This window comes from Chenopodium quinoa, unplaced genomic scaffold (genome assembly GCF_001683475.1).
Source record: "Chenopodium quinoa cultivar QQ74 unplaced genomic scaffold, ASM168347v1, whole genome shotgun sequence".
NCBI classification, from domain to species: domain Eukaryota; kingdom Viridiplantae; phylum Streptophyta; class Magnoliopsida; order Caryophyllales; family Amaranthaceae; genus Chenopodium; species Chenopodium quinoa.
The window spans coordinates 1,179,345-1,198,433 of NW_018745024.1; the positions used below are offsets into that span (position 1 = coordinate 1,179,345).

The 19,089-nt window shown below is 42.5% G+C and overlaps 1 pseudogene; it reads right to left on the bottom strand.

Moving 5' to 3' along the window:
- LOC110708253 overlaps positions 1-13,379 on the bottom strand; it is a 44,820-nt pseudogene extending 31,441 nt beyond the window's left edge.
- Positions 13,380-19,089: the final 5,710 nt, after the last annotated feature.

A 19,089-nucleotide genomic window follows, 5' to 3' on the forward strand; every position in this document is an offset into this window, starting at 1 on the left:
ATTGTTTCGGGGTTTTCTGATGTCCTGCGGGAGAGTTACAATTCCGAAAATGGAACCGGACGCCTGTACCTGCAAAACAAACGGATGCTCCGGATGATTGGAGATCCGCCTCCGACGGTCAAGTTAGTACTTGATTAAGGAGTAATTAATGCGGAAATTAAAGTGATTGGGTCTCTCTAGGTGAGAGAGTTTAATGTGTGTAATCTGCGTAATCTCCCTTAATGAGGATTAAGGGAGGTATTTATAACCTCGGAAAACGTGCCAATCTAGGTTTAGGTTAACCTTGGGCTGATTGGGCTTCCCTCGGAAGTTTGGGCCTGGGTGGCCGACTTCTCCATTAGGCATGGAGTATGCCACGTGTCATGACATAATAGGTCCAAGGCGGACGAATAAGCGTGTGCCACGTGGCAAGCCCTGAGAGGTCCAACTGGGGAACACTTGGCAGGACCTGATTGGCCCATGTGGCGCATTCCGATTGGTGGGAGCAAAATCCCCTAATCATTTGCCCCTCACAGGTGGCACGTGACTGGTCACGTGTTACCTGTGACAGGTATCGCCCTGTAACAGGCGACGGCCTGCTACTGGTGTCACTCGGCGAGAGGCCGAGAGATTCTCCCGCCAAAATTTTGAATTCTGGAAGTGACCTTCGCCTTCTCACTTCGCCTATATAAAGGAGTGTTGACTTCGGTCATTTTCACACTTGAAAACTTTGTGAGAGAACATTCGGACCCCTGAACTTGCTCTGACATTTTGGACCCTTTCTGCCTACCGCCTGCTCTGACTAGCCGACTGCAAAGGATTTTCAGAACTTCATCAATCGTCACTCGTTCAGGTAACCGTCGGTTCTCTTACTCTTAATTTTCTCTTTACTTTATTCTTTTTTGAAATGGCACCACGGAAGCACACGACACGACCTAGGTTAGTGATCAGCCGGTCACCGGGGACGGCTGAATCTAGGACTAGGAGTGCCGCCTGCCCTTTTCTGGACCCATCTTTGCCCTTTATACAAAGTCCGACTTTATATGTGTCTATGCAGAGCATGATGGCCAGAACAAAAAAGGCTGCCAGGATCTCAAACTCAGACGGCTCCTCCACAGGGTGCCGATTAGTGAAACATCTGACCAGGCGCCAGATGTGGAAGTGAAACAAAGCGGCTTGAAAGCCGGCAGTTCTGAGGGAGGAGTCAAAGTGACCCCTTCCCATTTTACAGTTGACAATTCTACATTCTCTCCTGCTCCTTTTAAAGGAGAGGAGGCGGGCCCCTCCGGGAGAGGGGAGGAGTCGTCCTCTTCGGACTCGTCAAAGGACAATTCCGAGTCTAGCTCTTCTGGCCATGCTTCTCTGGACACATAAGAGAAAAACAGTCGCCTACAAGAGGCGAGGCTTTCTCACGCAGTTGAGAAGGGGGACGATTGGGCGGAGCCATCCGCCTCTCACCGAGAGCAAAATACCCCCTACTACTGCACGGTACCTCGGGGCCGGATCACAGCCATGCAAGAGAAAGTGGAGAGCTTTATCGCAAACCACACAATGGGCCCCGACTTTTTAGTGTTCGTGCCGGATCCAGAAGACACAGTCGTCTGGCCGGCTGGTACCAGTTATGATGGCGCCTGCTTTGGCTGCTACGAGGCGGCCATCAAGGCTGGGCTGCGCTTCCCACTACATCCGGCTGTTCAGCGGATCTTGGATGGGTATGAGTTGGGGTTATGGCAGTTAGCCCCGAACTCCTGGGTCAACGTACTCGGCTATGTGGCCGGGTGCGAACAGCACTGGGTGGAGCCGAACTTCGAGGCTTTCACCCACATGAACTACCTCAGCCGGACCCCTAAGGCAGGCGGTACCGGCTGGTATCAATTGACGAGCCACAGGGGCTACCTCATGACGAAAGGTAAAGCAAACAAATGGAAGGACTGGCAGAGCACCTTCCTTATCATTGAGAGTTCAGACACAGAGTTGAACAAGCGCTTCAACAGGTGGAACAGGAATCCGCCCCTTCTTGCAGGCGGCCGCAGCATGCCGCCTTGTTCCCCCCAAGGCTAAGAAAGAGATCCTAGATAAAGGACTCTTCAAAGTAGAGTCGAAGGTGAACTCTACTTCAGGGGTACGAGAGCAAGTACCCCTGCACTGCGTCCCGAGCTTCAAATGGCTCTACGACGAGTACTTTTTGGCCGCTTGTGGCCTCAGCAGTCGGTGCTCAAGAGGTAGCCGGCCTGTCGAATACTCTGTTGTTCCATGCATTTCTTGTTATGACTTTTATTAACTTTGCTATTTGTTTTTGCAGCGGACGCCATGAGCAAAATTACCGCCTCCAAGACTGCGGCGGCCATGTTGCGGGCCTCCATCATGCAACAGTCTTCAACTGACTCCCCCAACAAGGGGGAACCCTTGGTGGGCTTCGAACCTTTCACCCTCTTTTTGGAGTTGTGTTTATGCATATACTGACTCTTTTCTTCTTTTTTAGACGGGCGCTCCAAGAGCTTCTTCTTCCCAACAGTCGGACCCCAAGGCCCGGAGGACGACTGTTGCGAGCTCTCCTGGTTCTCCCAGGAAACATGCGGCGGCTGAGAAACAGCCGGCCACTTCTTCTAAAACTCCAGCTGGGCCACCTAGAAGTATGAAATTATCCTTGTAAATTTTAGACTTGCTCCCTTCTTTACTAGGTCTAATCCGTTTGTTTATGCTTGATGCAGCCGGCCCTCAGGAGCCTGACTTGGTCGAGGTGGCCAAGTCTATGATCAAGGCCGTTCCTCCAGCTGAAAGGGAGGCGGTCAGGGGTGTCGGCACCCTTGACCTAGACGGGATTGCAGGGGTCCTTGCTGAGGTATACTTAGCATATTTTTGAGTATTTGAATTCCAGGACGCCTATTTTCTTTTTTGTTTGGAAACTGACGCTTGTTCCCTTTTTTACTTAGGCCCTACTCCTAGTGAACGGCCTTCGCAAGCCGCTTGACCGGAAGAACAAAGAGGTAAAGGCTGCAAAAGCTATGGCCGCCTCTGACTGTGATAAGGCAATGTTTCAAATTGCCCAAAATGAAGTTCTGACCATTGATATTCTTTATTATCAGGCGCAGGCTACCGCCGCTATCCGGGCTTAGTTAGAGGCGGCCCAGAAGAGGAATAGCGAGCTGGAGGCGACCATCAACAACCTCAAGGCCGAGCTGAGACCTCTTCACCAAAAGATGTCCTCATACAAAACCTTGGAGAAATCCTTGGCGAGCGTAAAGGAACGCCTGGTGACCCAGGAGAAGAGTCTTACTCAGGAGCTCTCGGAAAAGGCCGAGCAAGAAAAGAAAGAGCTGGTCCGGGAGATGATGGAAGACTCTGCTCAAATCCAGCGCATGACTTGGGGCCGCCTCTTCCCCAATGCCGACTTTGCCTCATGGGAAAAAACGTACCGCCAGTGTTCTGATAGATATAATCAAGAGATCCTGGCGGCTGCTGAGGAAGAGGCGTTGGAGGAGGAGGAGCAGCCGGTAGTGGCGCTCGTGCCGCTTGGGGGTAATGCATCAAAGAAGGATGCAGCTGAAGCCTAGTCCACCAAGAAGAGTGCTGACCAGGCGACAGCTACTAATATTGAAGATCTGCCCCCTTCTTAAGCTTTATGTCTTCTTTCCACGGCCTGCGTGCCGTTTGTTTGTATTTACCCGGCCAGGGGGCTGGGGCTCTGAATATTTTGCTGGTCTTTAATGACCGGCTTCTTTTTAATGAATATTTTTGTTTTGCTTCAAATTTGTTTAAGTATTGAATATTCTGATATCCAATTGTACACTATACCGACTGTTTTACATGGCCGATAGTTGCAGACAGGTACGGATAGTTAGTCACGCCGCCTATGCCCCTGGACGACTGGTTGTCTGTTTCCAGGCTAGACGATCAGTCGGCCATTTATCCAATCGGTATTCGAACCATTTTAAAGACTGGATCACCTTTAGGCAGGCGGTCCTGTCATTTGTAAAATTAACCAAGTAGGAAAGTTGTTTCCTACTTGTCATGCTTTAGGCTAGAGACTTTAGGCCGTCTAGGCCGACTGTTTCCCGCCATATTTAATCTAGTGTGAACAGGTGCTGTATGAACACCTTTTTAGTTTCATACTAAATTTTTAAGGAGTGACCAAGTAAACATGATTGTTACCTAGTCGCCAAGTAACTGAGTAGTAGAGGTATCAAGCGGTGGGTACCGGTTGTTCCCCTTTATTCGCCAATGTTTGTTGGCTTTTAACTCATAGGTTGTTAACCTAGCAGGAGTAGTGGTTGAGAGCCCCTGTTTGCTAAAAACAGGCGGACGACTCATACCTTTTAGGCTCCATACTAAGTTTGAGAGAGTGACTATGAGTTAACTTTGGTGTTACTCAGTCGCCTTCACTCCTGCTTGAGTAGTAAAGGTACCAGGCGGCGGAGGCCGGCTGAACCTTTTGATTCGCCAATGTTTGTTAGCTATTAACTCAAGAGGTACCCCCTGCGTTTATCCCAAGTAATACAGGCGGTCATCTGACTTAGATACCAACTGCTACCACTGGTTTGGTTAGTGATAGAGTTATCCTTGTCTCAAAAACGGCTACGTGGTTGGCCTTGGGGACAGTCGTATAGGTGTCGTGTAATTAGTTTATAGAGCAATGTTCCACCCAAAAGGGAGCTGCTCTCTGCGACGAATTTCATCCGGAGGGATGCCGCCGGACGCCTGCTATGATGTTGGGACAGGTCGAATTAGTTTAAAGATTGGATCAGTTGGCTTGGCGCCTGGACTGATCATTCGGCTTGTGGAATTGGTTAGTTCTTGGTGAACGTAGGTGCTAAGTAAGAGGAGGGTAGCCGCCTGTTTAGGCACAGGGTCGGCCAGGCCCTGATCATTTTTAGCTAAGTATAAGGGGGGTGGCTGTGTGCTTTGGAACCAGTCAGCCCTCTTCTATGGAGAGTAGCCGACTATATATCCAGACGGCATGCCCCTATGGTGATAGAGTAAAATATTCAATGGAGAGTAGCCGACTGTAAAGGTACAGGCGGCATGCCCCTCTGAAGATAGAGTAAAATACTCAATGGAGAGTAGCCGACTGTAAAGGTACAGACGGCATGCCCCTCTGAAGATAGAGTAAAACACTCAATGGAGAGTAGCCGACTGTAAATGTATAGGTGGCCTGCCCCTCTTAAGTAAGAATAAAAATTAAACATGGAGAGTAGCCGACTGTTTGTCAGTAGGCATGCCCCTCTTAAGTAAAAATGAAAACTGAGTATGGAGAGTAGCCGACTGTTTGTTAGTAGGCGTGCCCCTCTTAGTACAAAATTGAATATTAAGTATGAAAACTTTTATTAAGTAGCCCTTGACTATTTATATCATTCAAAAGAAATATTTCTTAAGATTATCTGCATTCCAAGTTCGAGGCAACGGTTGGCCATCTGGTGTTTCCAGACGGTAGGTACCGTCCCTGACCTCTTCACAGATTCGGTAGGGTCCTTCCCAGTTGGGAGTTAGTTTGCCAGACTCATTAGCCCTTCCAACTACTTCCATTTTTCTAAGTACAAAGTCCCCCACTTTGAGTGGACGCCTGTGTACTTTTTTGTTGTATGATCTAGTCATTCTCAGGCGGTAAATTTCATGGCGCAAGACATCATTGCCCCTCCTTTCAGGAAGTGAGTCTAATGCCAGGCGCATGGCTTCCCAGTTTGCCTCTTTGTCATATAGCATTACTCGAAGAGTCGGCTCGTAATGTTCTATTGGAAGAACAACTTCCGCACCATAAGTTAGGAGGAATGGAGTTTCTCCAGTCGCCCCTTTTTCAGTCGTCCTAATGGCCCAGAGAACATCTGGTAATTCATCCGCCCATAGGCCGCCTGCTCGTTCAATCTTTTTCTTGAGACTATCTGAGATAATTTTATTAAAGGCTTCTACCTGGCCGTTTGCTTGTGGACGGCCGACAGATGCAAAGTAGTGTGCAATTCCTTGGTCACCCAACCAGCTTTTGAGAACAGGCGTCTCAAATTGGGGACCATTATCAAAAACCATAGACATGGGAACCCCGAACCGAGTGATGACATTTTTCCAAATGAATGAAATTACATCCTTCGTCTTGATTCCCTTTACAGCCTCCGCCTCTACCCATTTAGTGAAGTAGTCGACGGAAACAAGTATGTACCTCCTTCCGCCTGTAGCAGGCGTATATGGACCCAGAATATTCATGCCCCACTTAGCAAACGGTAGTGGGCTATGAATGGTAGTGAGGTCAGTAGCCGGACGGTGAATTAGCTTGCCAAACCTTTGGCACTTGTCACATTTTTTCACCATCTCCATTGCATCTGCTTCTAAAGTAGGCCAAAAGTAGCCCTGCCGTCTTGCTCGTTGAGCAAGCGTCCTACCGCCTATATGGGAAGCACAGTAACCAGAGTGAAGATCGTCTAGTATCTCTCGTCCCTTTTCTGGAGTAACACACTTTAAGAAGGGTTGAAGGTACCCCCTTTTGTGAAGTTCTCCCTTTATTATTTCAAAACTGGTTGCTCGTTTTTTCAGTGCTGCCGCCTGTTGATGATCATCCGGCAGGGTACCATTTGTCAGATATGCCCTGATTGGATCCATCCAGGTTAAGCTTCTGTCTAGGATTCCAATAGGGTCTTCCTCGATGCTTCTCTTCTCCATTACTTCCCAAAAACCAGTTCGAGGAGTATCACAGGAGGCGAATGATGCTAATTTTGAAAGTGCATCCGCCTGGTTGTTTTCTGATCTCGGCACTTGGGTCAAATGGAAATCCTCAAGGGAGCCGACTGTAAATACTTGATCATGGTCAGATGGGTTGCTTCGTATTCGCCATTGTACTGACTCACTATCAATTGTGAATCGGAACAGGCGTCTATTTTTCTTGCCCCTGCCGCCTTGCACATGCGGATTCCGGCTAGTAAAGCTTCATATTCTGCCTCTTTGTTTGAGGCCTGAAAACTGAAGCGTAGAGCATACTCGTACCTGTCGCCCTCTGGCGACTGACATATGACGCCTGCTCCACAACCATTTGAAGTAGAGCTTCCGTCCACATATACTTTCCAGACTTGGTCTGGAACTTGAGAGTCAGGAGGACGAGTCATCTCAACAATAAAGTCAGCAAAGGCTTGCCCCTTCACTGCTTTTCTAGGCTCGAAGGTAACTTCGAGGCTCTGTATTTCTATGGCCCATTTGATCATTCGGCCTGACGACTCCATGATGGTCAGTGGCCGCTTGATAGGTTGGTCTGTATACACGACGACTGCATGTGCCAAAAAGTAGGGCTTCAATTTTTTAACAGCCATGAAGAGTGGAAAACCAAATTTCTCCACTAAGGGATACCTCAACTCGGCATTTTTCAGTACATGACTGACAAAGTAGACCGGGAGCTGACAGCCGTCTCTTTCAGCAAGGAGAACAGCGCTTAACGCATGATTAGAGACGGCCAGGTACATGTAGAGTACTTCTTTGGGCAAAGGGCTGACCAGCCTCGGCAAGGAATGCAAGTGAACTTTCAATTTCTGGAAGGCCGCCTCAGCATCCGGCCCCCATTCAAACCCTGCCTTTTTCTTAATTGCCTGGAAAAAGTATAGGCATTTGTCGCCTGATCGGCTTAGAAATCTTCCCAAGGCCGCCAGACAACCTGTTAACTTCTAAACCTCTCGGATGGTACGAGGCGACTGCATGTCGATGATCGCCTGCACCTTCTCAGGGTTTGCCTCTATTCCTCTCTTATTGATAAGGAATCCGAGAAATTTCCCAGAATCAACTCCAAAGACACATTTCTTGGGATTGAGCATGACATGGTGCCGCCTGAGTGTGGCGAAAGTTTCTCGGAGGTCCGATAGATGATCTTTCTGAAGTTTAGACTTGACAATCATATCATCAATATATGCCTCGACATTTCTCCCAATCTGATCAAAGAACACAGTGTTTATCATTCGCTGGAAAGTGGCCGGGGCATTCTTAAGATCAAACGGCATGACCGTGTAACAGTATAACCCCTGATCAGTGACGAAGGCCGTCATCTCCTGATCTTTCTCCCATAAAGGAATTTGATGGAAACCAGAGTAGGCGTCCAAAAAGCTCATCAAAGCATGGCCGGCTGTTGAGTCGACCAGGTTATCAATTTTAGGCAGAGGGTAACTGTCTTTGGGGCACGCCTTTTTTAAGTCTGTGTAGTCTACACACATTCGCCAGGTGCCATTCGGCTTTTTAACAAGCACCACATTTGCAACCCAGTCTGGGAAGTAACATTGCCGAATGAACCCTGCATCAAGTAATTTTTTAACTTCGGCGGCTGCCGCCTGACTTCTTTCTTCGCCATGGTTCCGCTTCTTCTGCCGTACCGGCTTCTTTTTCGAATCCACGGCCAAATTATGTACCGCCAGATCAGGACTAATGCCTGGCATTTCATGGACTTCGAATGCAAAGATGTCCTTGTATTCTTTCAATAGTTTGTGCAAGTCGTCACCCAGGTGCCTTAGAGCAGTCGTCCCAACCTTGATTGTTCTGTCAGGACGCGAGTCATCTAAGATCAGATCCGTATGCTCACCAGCTGGCTGAGGGCGGAATTCATCTGACCGCTCCTCTGCCAATGATTTCTATTTTCTGTCTTTTCTTGCGGCCCCCGTCTGGGATGCCTTTCTCTTCTTGCCGCCTGCTTCTTGAACAGGCGCACTCTCCTTGACATTGTCAAGGTCTATTTTTCCACCACTCGACCCAGTGGCCATAACAGTGGGCTTGACATCCGAGAGATAGCACGCTCGGGCCATCCTCTGATCTCCCCTTAGGGACCCGACTGTTCCATTATCCCTCTCAAACTTGAGCAACATAAGAGATGGGATTATAACAACCTTGGAATTATTCAGGGTTGGTCGTCCCAGAATCATGTTGTAGGCCGAGAGTTCTTCTACTACCAGGAACCGGACTACCATGTGTCGTCCTTCCCCTTTTTCACCCAGGCGGATGGGTAAATCCACTCGTCCCACTGGGTGGACGACTCCTCCTCCAAACCCTACTAAAGGGTGGGATGCCGGATGTATGCAATCAGTCTGATATTTTAGTTTCGACAGACATTTTCTACTGATGAGATCTGAGGAGCTTCCGGTATCTATGAGGATTCGGCCAACTCTCTGGTTGGCCACTTTACATTCAATAACGATAGGGTCGTCATGCGGCCCTCTTACCCCTCCTAGATCTTCTTCAGTGATGATAATCTCAGGAAATGAATATTTGGAGGGCCGTTCTTGGTGAACGGAATTTACATCTAACCGTCTGATATTGTCTTTGTTGCCCCTAATAGTGGGGCCGCCTCCTGAGAAGCCGCCTGCAATGGTGTAGACGACTGCATCATCTGTATCGGAGCTGTCAGCCTGTTGATTCTTTTTGGTCGACTGCTTTTTCGAGGAAGTGTTCCTCGTAGATTTCTTGACATAAGTGTCAAGATCACCTTGCTCAGCCAGGCGGTCCAGATACCGCATGAGACTGATGCATTCATTGGTGTGATGACCAACATCTTCATGATAATCACAGAATTTTTCTTGGTTCCGATTGTTTGCAGAACCCTTCATGGGGACCTGCTTCTCAATTGAGATCCGTCCCTTGATTTCCTTTAGGATAAATTGGCTATCCTTGTTAAACACATACTTTGGGGAGTATGGTTTGAATTCTTTTTTCTTCTTCTGGGACAGCTGTTTAGAGGAATCAGTTGCCCAGACCTCTTTTCTCTTCTCGTCTTTGTTTGACGACTGCTTCTGTCGTCCTTCTCTTTTGTCGGACCTTTTCCCGTCTGACTATTTTACCGTACTACAAAGATCAGTCGCCTGTATATAGGCTTCCGCTTCAATCAAGGCCTCTTGAAGAGTCGCCACCCTCTTTCGGACCAAATCAAATTTGAAGGTCGACCCGTCTTTGAGACCTCTGAAAAAGTCAGTATAGGCTACTTCATCCGGTAACCCTTGAATCTGTATTCTCATCAGGTTAAACCGCCTGATGTAAGAACGAAGCCCCTCCTTCTCGCCCTGCTGAATTGTTCCTAAATCAAGGGTCGTCTTCTTCGCAGGGATGTTCATGGCGAAGTTGGAGGTGAATAAGTAAGCAAGCGTCTTGAAGTTATTTACACAACCAGTCGGCAGGTTGCCGAACCATTGTTGTGCGATTCCTTTGAGAGTCGCTGGGAAACACTTGCACCAAGTGGGATCATCCAACCCTTGAAGGTACATCAGGTTGGTGAATGCCATCAGATGGTCTTCTGGGTTAGTAGTGCCGTCATAGGCGCCTACTAATACATTTTTCACTTTGGCCGGCTGAGCGGCTTCAGTAATTTCCTTGGAGAAGGCCGACGGCTGTTCACCAAGTCTAAGCAACCGTAGCTGCCAGTCCATAGGTTGAACATTTTTTGCTGCATGTCCACCAAACGGAGGTGGCTGTAAAAAATATTGTTGTTGCGGTACAAACGGTAAGTTTGGTACCGCCTGGTCGCTATGAAAGCCGGACTGACGGGAGGTGCCGCCTGACTGACTCTCATGATACGACTGAGTATGCCTCATCGAGGTATTTCGCAGACTGTCTTGGAAGTTTGAAGTAGAGGCCGACTCTGACAATCGGTCACTCTTCTTCTGTTCTAGCAGTAGCCGAGCGTCTGTGTATGTTTTCCTCGACCCGTCCGCCTGAATATGACGAATAGGTTTCCTATTTCCTGGAGTAGGAAAACGGTATTTTGTGAAATCAAGGGCAGGTGGCTCCCACTTCCTAGATTTAGGATGAGGGGTCGCCTCTCGCCCTTGAACTGGCTTCCTCTTCCGTGAAGTGGAGGGTTTCTTAGCCGACTGCTCCTTGTCCTGAGCAGGCGGCTTCTTGTTGATCAACTCTTGAATTTCTCCCTTGAAGTCCCTCATGAAGGTCATGAGTTCGTTCCTTGTGATGGGAGCAGACCCATCAGTCGGCTGCTGCCGAACAGGCGGTGCGCCTGCTGGCTCGCTTCCAGTTTGAAGATGTTCCCGTTCCCTCCTTTCGGTATGACGGGTACGTCGGGCCCTTAGGGTCCCGTCTGAAGCTGTGTGAGCTTCAACTTAAAATTCATTCTCAGTATCGTGGTCCGACTGAACTAGAGGGTCGTCCAGGGGACGTCTCTCTTCAGGAGCCGGTACAAAGGTGGATGCCATCTCAGAAGTACTCTCCCCACAGACGGCGCCAAAATGTTTCGGGGTTTTCTGATGTCCTGCGGGAGAGTTACAATTCCGAAAATGGAACCGGACGCCTGTACCTGCAAAACAAACGGATGCTCCGGATGATTGGAGATCCGCCTCCGACGGTCAAGTTAGTACTTGATTAAGGAGTAATTAATGCGGAAATTAAAGTGATTGGGTCTCTCTAGGTGAGAGAGTTTAATGTGTGTAATCTGCGTAATCTCCCTTAATGAGGATTAAGGGAGGTATTTATAACCTCGGAAAACGTGCCAATCTAGGTTTAGGTTAACCTTGGGCTGATTGGGCTTCCCTCGGAAGTTGGGCCTGGGTGGCCGACTTCTCCATTAGGCATGGAGTATGCCACGTGTCATGACATAATAGGTCCAAGGCGGACGAATAAGCGTGTGCCACGTGGCAAGCCCTGAGAGGTCCAACTGGGGAACACTTGGCAGGACCTGATTGGCCCACGTGGCGCATTCCGATTGGTGGGAGCACAATCCCCTAATCAAGTATTACACTTTATTTTTTGGCAAATAAACTACATTTAAATATTATATCTCTCCTCTCATGATCCCCACTTAAACCACTACTACTTTTTTTATTACTATATATTTTCCTCTCACATTCATTACTTTCAATAAACTATTAATTTCATTATCTTTCTTTTTTTTTTATATATATTTTTTTAATACTCCAACTAACCCACTTACCTCTATTTTATTTAATTCAATTAAATTGCCTAAAATTATGTGGCGGTCAAAATATAACACTTATTAAAACAGAGAAATAATACTTTTTTGGTGTTTAGATAGCCACGAGAGCAAATCGATCACAGAATCTTCTGAAATTGAGAGGGAAGTTCTAACCACTTGAGCTATTTCTTACCCAAATTGTTACTTCAACTTCTTTAGAATATTTTTCCCCCCTTATTATTAGATTAGTGGGTTAAAGATTTAGGGATAATGTCAACGTCACAGTCATCACACATCTCTGTTTACAGCAACAAAAAATATTACGGAGTACTTCATTCATTCATAGGTACCAAGTTTTGTAATATAGTCAGACCTTCATAAATGCAACCATATATTTTTGTAGGCTCATGCATTTCCCTAGTCAAAAACTAGCTGTACAAAAGTTACAACTCGCACATCTAATAACCCTTCAAATGACTATAGTAAGTTATTTATTATGAAATGGACCACTTATAGTAGCAGTACATCAAAAAAAAGTTACAAAAATATCTGAGTCAATACCTGGGGTATTAAGGAATGCAAGATGTACATTTCAAAAACGCATCACTTTACATTGGTAAAAATATCTGAGACTAATATTAATGACTTAAGACTTGAGCTCAACTAACCCTACTGACAGTTGATTTATTTATTCATACCATTTCAATTAAACTTAACATACTACCTCTGGTACAAATTATGTACAACTTTTTGATATTAATTATTATAAATTATGTGTAACTTTTTGATATTAATTATGAGGGATGAAAATTTCAAAAATTGCAGATATGTAACAGAGGTGGTAAATTTGATATTTGGTTGATTAGAGTCACGGAACTAGTTAACAACGTTGTTAACGGTTAGTCATTTAAAATAGTTGTTCATGTCCATTAGTCATTAAAGATAGTTGTTCGTGAACCTTATTAGTACATGATGTGTTTTTAAAATCACAAGGGTACCTGATACATTCTGTAAAATCTCAGGTAATAATAATATCTGTAATACCAATCAATAAAAATTGGAGGTGAAACTAATAAGAAAATGAAAGTAACTAACCACATCATTCTTGGATATACCAAGGGACTTCAGAGACGAGGCGAGACGACGACAACGATCATAAGTCTCCCTCCATGTGAAGCGAGCTTCGCCATAGATAATCGAAGCTCGATCAGCATAACACATTGCAGCTCTTTGCAAGAAGGTAATTGGTGTAAGAGCTGCATAATTAGCATCACATTTGTTTAATTTCTCCATTTTTATTTCTATTCTAAAATTAGAAAGAAAGAAAGAAAGAAAGAAAGAGAGAAAAAAAAAGGGAGAGAGTAATTTTGGATGAGTGTAAATATTATTACATGCATAATGAAGGAAATAAGGGAGTTTATATAAAGAAATTTGGAGGGGCCAAGAAAAGGGTCAATTTATTTAGTGGGATTATTGAATGACTAGTAAATGTTTTTTGGTTTGCTGAAATAATGTGGGAAACAGGGTGTGAAATTACAAGTGTAATTTACAAAGAGAGTCTAACTAACCTTTTAGTATATGTAGGAATACTCTCAACTTCTCAAGTCTTTACTAAGAAATTGTTATAAATGTGTTCCACATTTTAGTGGGCCACTATTATTGCTTATCACTTTTATTATTAGCTAAGCTAACAATTGGAGTTGGAAAACAAGTAAACTAAAGTTCAGTTAAAAAAAATAATAATAATTAAACTAAAGTTAAGCTTTTTGTTTGATTTCCTTTGATTTTTTGTTCATCGAATATATTGTACAAATATTTTATTAATATATAATTTTAATTATTAATGGTTCAACCTGTATATTAACACATGTTACAGTCAAACGGTTAAGATTATTGTGAAACTACTTTACTACTCCCTTGTGTTTTAATCAATATTAAACTTTGACCGCCACATAGTTTTAGGCAATTTAATTGACTTAAATAAAATAAGAGATAAGAGGGGTCATTGGAGATTAAAAAATTATATAAAAAAAAAAAAGGATAGTGGGGTTAATAGTTTGAGTAAGTATAGGCTCATACTTGGTATGGTCCATACCAAATTCTTTTTTTTTTTTTTTTAGTTTCGATTTATACTGTTCTTATTGATAAATATATAGTTATTATTGATAAATATACTGTTATTTTATAGTTTATACTGTTATAACTCTAGCGAGTTTTTCGATGGAGAAAGAGGGAAAGAGGAAAGAGCGAATCTTTATATTATACTGTTATTTGTTGTTTTTATACTGTTATTGTTGATTTTATATTGTTTTCACCCCTTGGTATGGACCATACCTGGTAGCGACCCATCACGCCTCTTAATAGTTTATTGAAAAGTAATGAATGTGAGAGAAAATATATAATTAAAAAAACTTGTAGTTGGTTTAGGTGGGGATCATGAGAGGAGAGAGATATAATATTTAAATGTTTTTTTTTTACTAAAAAAGAAAGTGTAACAATTATTAAAACACGGAGGGAGTACAATCAATTTTATAACATTTATACTAGTACAAGGGATTGAGGACTAAACAATAATATTACCACTCTCTCTATATATATTTTTTAAAGTATTAAGTTTGAATTTTTTTTTTTTTAAAAAAACTAATAAATGAAAAATAAAGTATTAAGTGACTAAGGGTTTGTTCACATTTACTGAACTGAGCTGAATTGAACTGAACTGAATTGATTGGAGCTGAACTGAAATGAACTAATTGAAGCTGAACTGAACTGAGCTGAAATGAATATTTTATGAGAGAGGGAAATTAGGAGTTGAACTGAACTAAACTGAACTGATTGAAGCTGAATTGAACTGAAGAGAACTTAAGTAAATGTAAACAGACCCTAACGCGAGTGTGTTTCACAGACTCACAATGAGTTCACTCACTCAATACGCTAAAAATAAAATAAATAAATGAAAATAATTAAAAACTTATATTTCTAATAAGCTAGATAAAAATTTTAAAAAACTTAGTTAAAATGTCAATAACTAAATACAATATATAAATTTCAAAAGTTATAAGATGTTTAAAATTTTATATATATATATATATATATATATAATGACTTTACAATATATTAAGAAAAAATTGAGAGACTATGACTGTTAGAAAATCTTCTCAATCAAAAGCTTAAAATGTTGGTTTGAGACCCAAGAATATGTAATATAATGGCAGACCATTAGGGTGGGCCGTCATAGGTCTGGCCCCTAGCTAGTACTAGAATACTAAGAAAAAAATAGTGTAATAGGTTGAGTATTAAAAATAATCTATTATAAGATATACATGTAATTGTATAATTGATTTAAGCCTTTAACCGTGTAATTGGGAATTGTGATTCCCTATTATTACCGTTTACATTTGGGCCGGGTGAATAATAGGTCGGGTTACATTTGGGTTTTCACGGGTTAAAACGAGTTTGGGTCGTTCTCGGGTTCAAGTCGGGTTTGGTCCAAGTTAATTATTTGCGAGTTATAATCAGGTCGGGTCATTCTCAAGTTCGAGTCGGGTTCCGTTCAAGTCAATAATTGCCAAATGATAATCAGGTCGGGTCATTTCCAAGTCAGGTCATTCTCGGTTACATCGGGTTCAGTTCAAGTTTATAATTTGCGGCTTATAATCAGATCGAGTCATTCTCGGGTTCAAGTCGGTAAGTCAATAATTTGCGTGTTATAATCAGGTCTGATCGTTTCCAAGTCGGGTCATGTTTGGGTTTGATTCAAGTCGATAATTTGGGTTATAATCAAATTGGTCCTTTCCAAGTCTTGTCATTCTCTGGTTCAAGTCGAAAATTTAATAATTTGTGGGTTATAATAATCAATACGGGTCTTTTTCAAGTCAGGTCATGTTCGGGTTCGAGTATCAAATATTGGATTAATCTAGTTTAAGGTTAATATATATCAGGTCGGGTCATATCGGGTTTAGTTATATTTTTTGGGTGGGTTTGTTAATAGTTTATGTAATGACGTTCACGTTTAATCATTATCAATTTCTTCATATATTGTAAGAGAAACAATTTCAGAGAAGTCTAAATTCGAGTTAATAAGCTCAAGTAAGTTCAGATAAGATATATATATATTATAAGTTCATATTATTACTAGTAAGGTAGATATAGTTTACATTTTTAGAAGATAAGTTCAAAACATATTCAGTTCTATTCACATTGTTTCAACTCATTTTAGGGATGAAAATTTCAAATGTGAATTGCTAAATAACGCCAATGTTTTTTTATCAAACCACCAACAAACGTGATGAAAGGACAAAATTACCCTTATTGATCCCCATTTGGCTTTCTCTCTCCTAAGTCCATCAAGATTCAAGACTCAAAACTCAACCATCAACCACAACAAAATTAAAGCAACCACTACTGCCACAACCCTCACCACCGCCACTTCCCACACAACCACGAGTCCACGACCACCACCAACACCCACCATCAACGCCCACAACCACCAAGTACCGAATTTTTAAGTTGCCAACAAAGGTAGTCAACATCCATCGATCACCTTTCTTGTTTGCAGGAAAGTGGTGTTTTTAAAAATTCGGCGACCAAACAGTATAATCGGCGCTCAAAACCGATCAACCGACACGGTAATCAACGTTTAAAACCGCTTACCGTGCCAGTTGACTAGCTTTGGCACCGGTAACCGTGGTTAACCTGCAGGGTAACCGGTTTTGGACGCCGGTTACTGGCCACTTCCATCGATTTTGACCGGCAATTGATGATTCCAGAATAAATAAATAAAAAGGTACCCTGTTCCCCACCGTCCTATCAATACCTTCACCGTCGATTCACCGTTCGTCGCTGCCTTTTACTTGCCGACCACTTGACAGGGTAAAGTCGTATCCCCTTAATCAAAAGTAATTCCTAAATCCTCTAACAAATGTAGATAGGGAAGTAGGGTAGAATCCACAGAGAAACAAGTCTTTCTATTCCTAATTAATTAATATAATCTAGATTATAAAGTAACCAAAATATAATAATCAAAGGAAACTAAACTACAAAGATTAAGAATAAGGAGAAAACTAGGAATAAAAGGCCTAGGGCATAGGTTCACCAATAAATAATATTCCAGGGTAAAGCATAATAATCGATCATCAACGCATACATTAATCAGATCATAAAGGGCATTCGCTACGTATTACAATCACACAATTAATCTACCGGTATTAAATCTCATCTCTCAAATCTCGACTTAACCATTTATAAATTAACCTGCCTATTGAAACTAGACCTAAACATTAATTCTCATCTGTCGAATCTCGAATCAATATTGTTAAACTCATGCATAAAAGATCTGCGCAAATCTAGTCACAGAGCATTAAATCAATCAATAGGAAATTAATCTAGCATTGACAATTAACAACAATAAATTACCCCTTAATATTATTTATGGATCCCCAAAAACCCTAGAAATAAAACTACTCACACATAATAAAAACTAAACTAATCATAGAATTAAAACAAGACATGATCAAAGGAATAAAATAAATAACTAAAATTAAGAGAAGAGAAATCGTTACCAAAGAAATCTGGAATTAAGAATAGAGTTAAGAACAAAGTATAAGAGAGAGAGAGAAACTAATCTAAAAGGTAAGTAGAGAGAAAATCTAAGAAAGAGTAAAAGAAGGTACTAAACTTGCTTAATGGAAAAGTATTTATACTAAGCAAGAATCCTAAACTAAAACAAACTTAATCGCTGAAAATTAACTCCTTAAAATAACACGCGCCCGATTGGGCTAAAGGCCGCCCGATTGGGCGCGCCTTTTTCTCCGTGTACTCTTCTAAACATCCGCGCCCGATCAAGCTAGCAGCTCACCCGATCGGGCGCGCCTTTGGCCACTCACCAGCACACTCTCGCGGCACGCCCGATTGAGCTAAGCTTGCCCAATCGGGCCCTTGATTCACCTCGAGGCTTGGAGCTTCGATTGGGCTTATTTCTTCGGCCCAATCCGGATATCCACTTAGGGTCTTGATCATTCGGTCCAAATACCTCGGTATCCTGATTACCGAGACCTTAGCTTAATCACCGGGTTGATGACTCTAACCGGCCTTGGGCTTCAAAGATGGTCGTGCTCCTCTAATTTTCGTAGTTGATCCATGAAAACCCGGGAAAATGCTCCAAAAGTGCAATTTCCTACAACTCATCCAAAATTACAAAAACACTAGAAAACACTAATTAGTATTAAAAGTGGCTCTAAAAAGCCAAAAACACTACCGATTATGACCAAGGGACGGGGGTAAACACTATATAAAATAGACATATCAAACTCCCCCAAGCCAAACCTTTGCTTGTCCCTAAGCAAAGATCTCATCAATGAATAAATAAATATGCTTCACCCCAAAAAGTAAAAATCAAGCACAAACAGTTCAAGGTAAATCCAATAAACATGCTTCAAAGTCAATCAATCAAATCCATCGAATTACCCTTCCTCCCTAACAATTGTCAAATAGAGAAAACCACAAGAGCATATAGAATTCAAGACTAGTGCTCACATACTCAACTCTCATTTATGTGGCGAGTAAAAGATGTACTTGATCGCTCTCCAACCAACCCCTTTATGTGAACAATGCCCTCCCAACTCACACTCTCGTATGTATAAAAAGATATACGCTTAACCTACTAGTCGACTCGAAATATGTCAAATCATAACTTGCATTGATAAACAACACTTTCACATTCGTACAACTCTTATGCATAAAGGTCGGAAGGTCTTTAAAGCTTGTAATGCAAGGCTAGGGTAAGGGGTAGGAATCATTTCGGAACAAGTGAGAGAAAAGCTATGCTTAAGGGAGCAAATCCTAGTAAAACCCATGATCAAAATAAATAATGATCAACATCTCCTACATAACCAACTCTAACAAAAATCCACCAAACACAACTCCAAACAATATAAACAATCCCTACTCTTACAATTTCACTCATAAGATATAATAATAAAGAACTGGAGTGAATAAACAAACTTTATATATTTTCCAACTTAAATTTTTCATAGAAGCTCAAAATTTTCCTTCCTTTTAATCAACCTCCAACTAGAACATTTGAACATTGAACAATTTTTTTTCTTTTTGCTTTTTTTTTTTTCTATTGAAGTTCACTTATTTTTTCACTTCTTTTTTCTTGAACTTCTCTATTTTTTTTCATAACAACATGCTTTATTTTTTCCAAGAAAATATAAATTTCAAACTCATCAAAAATAAATATGATCAAA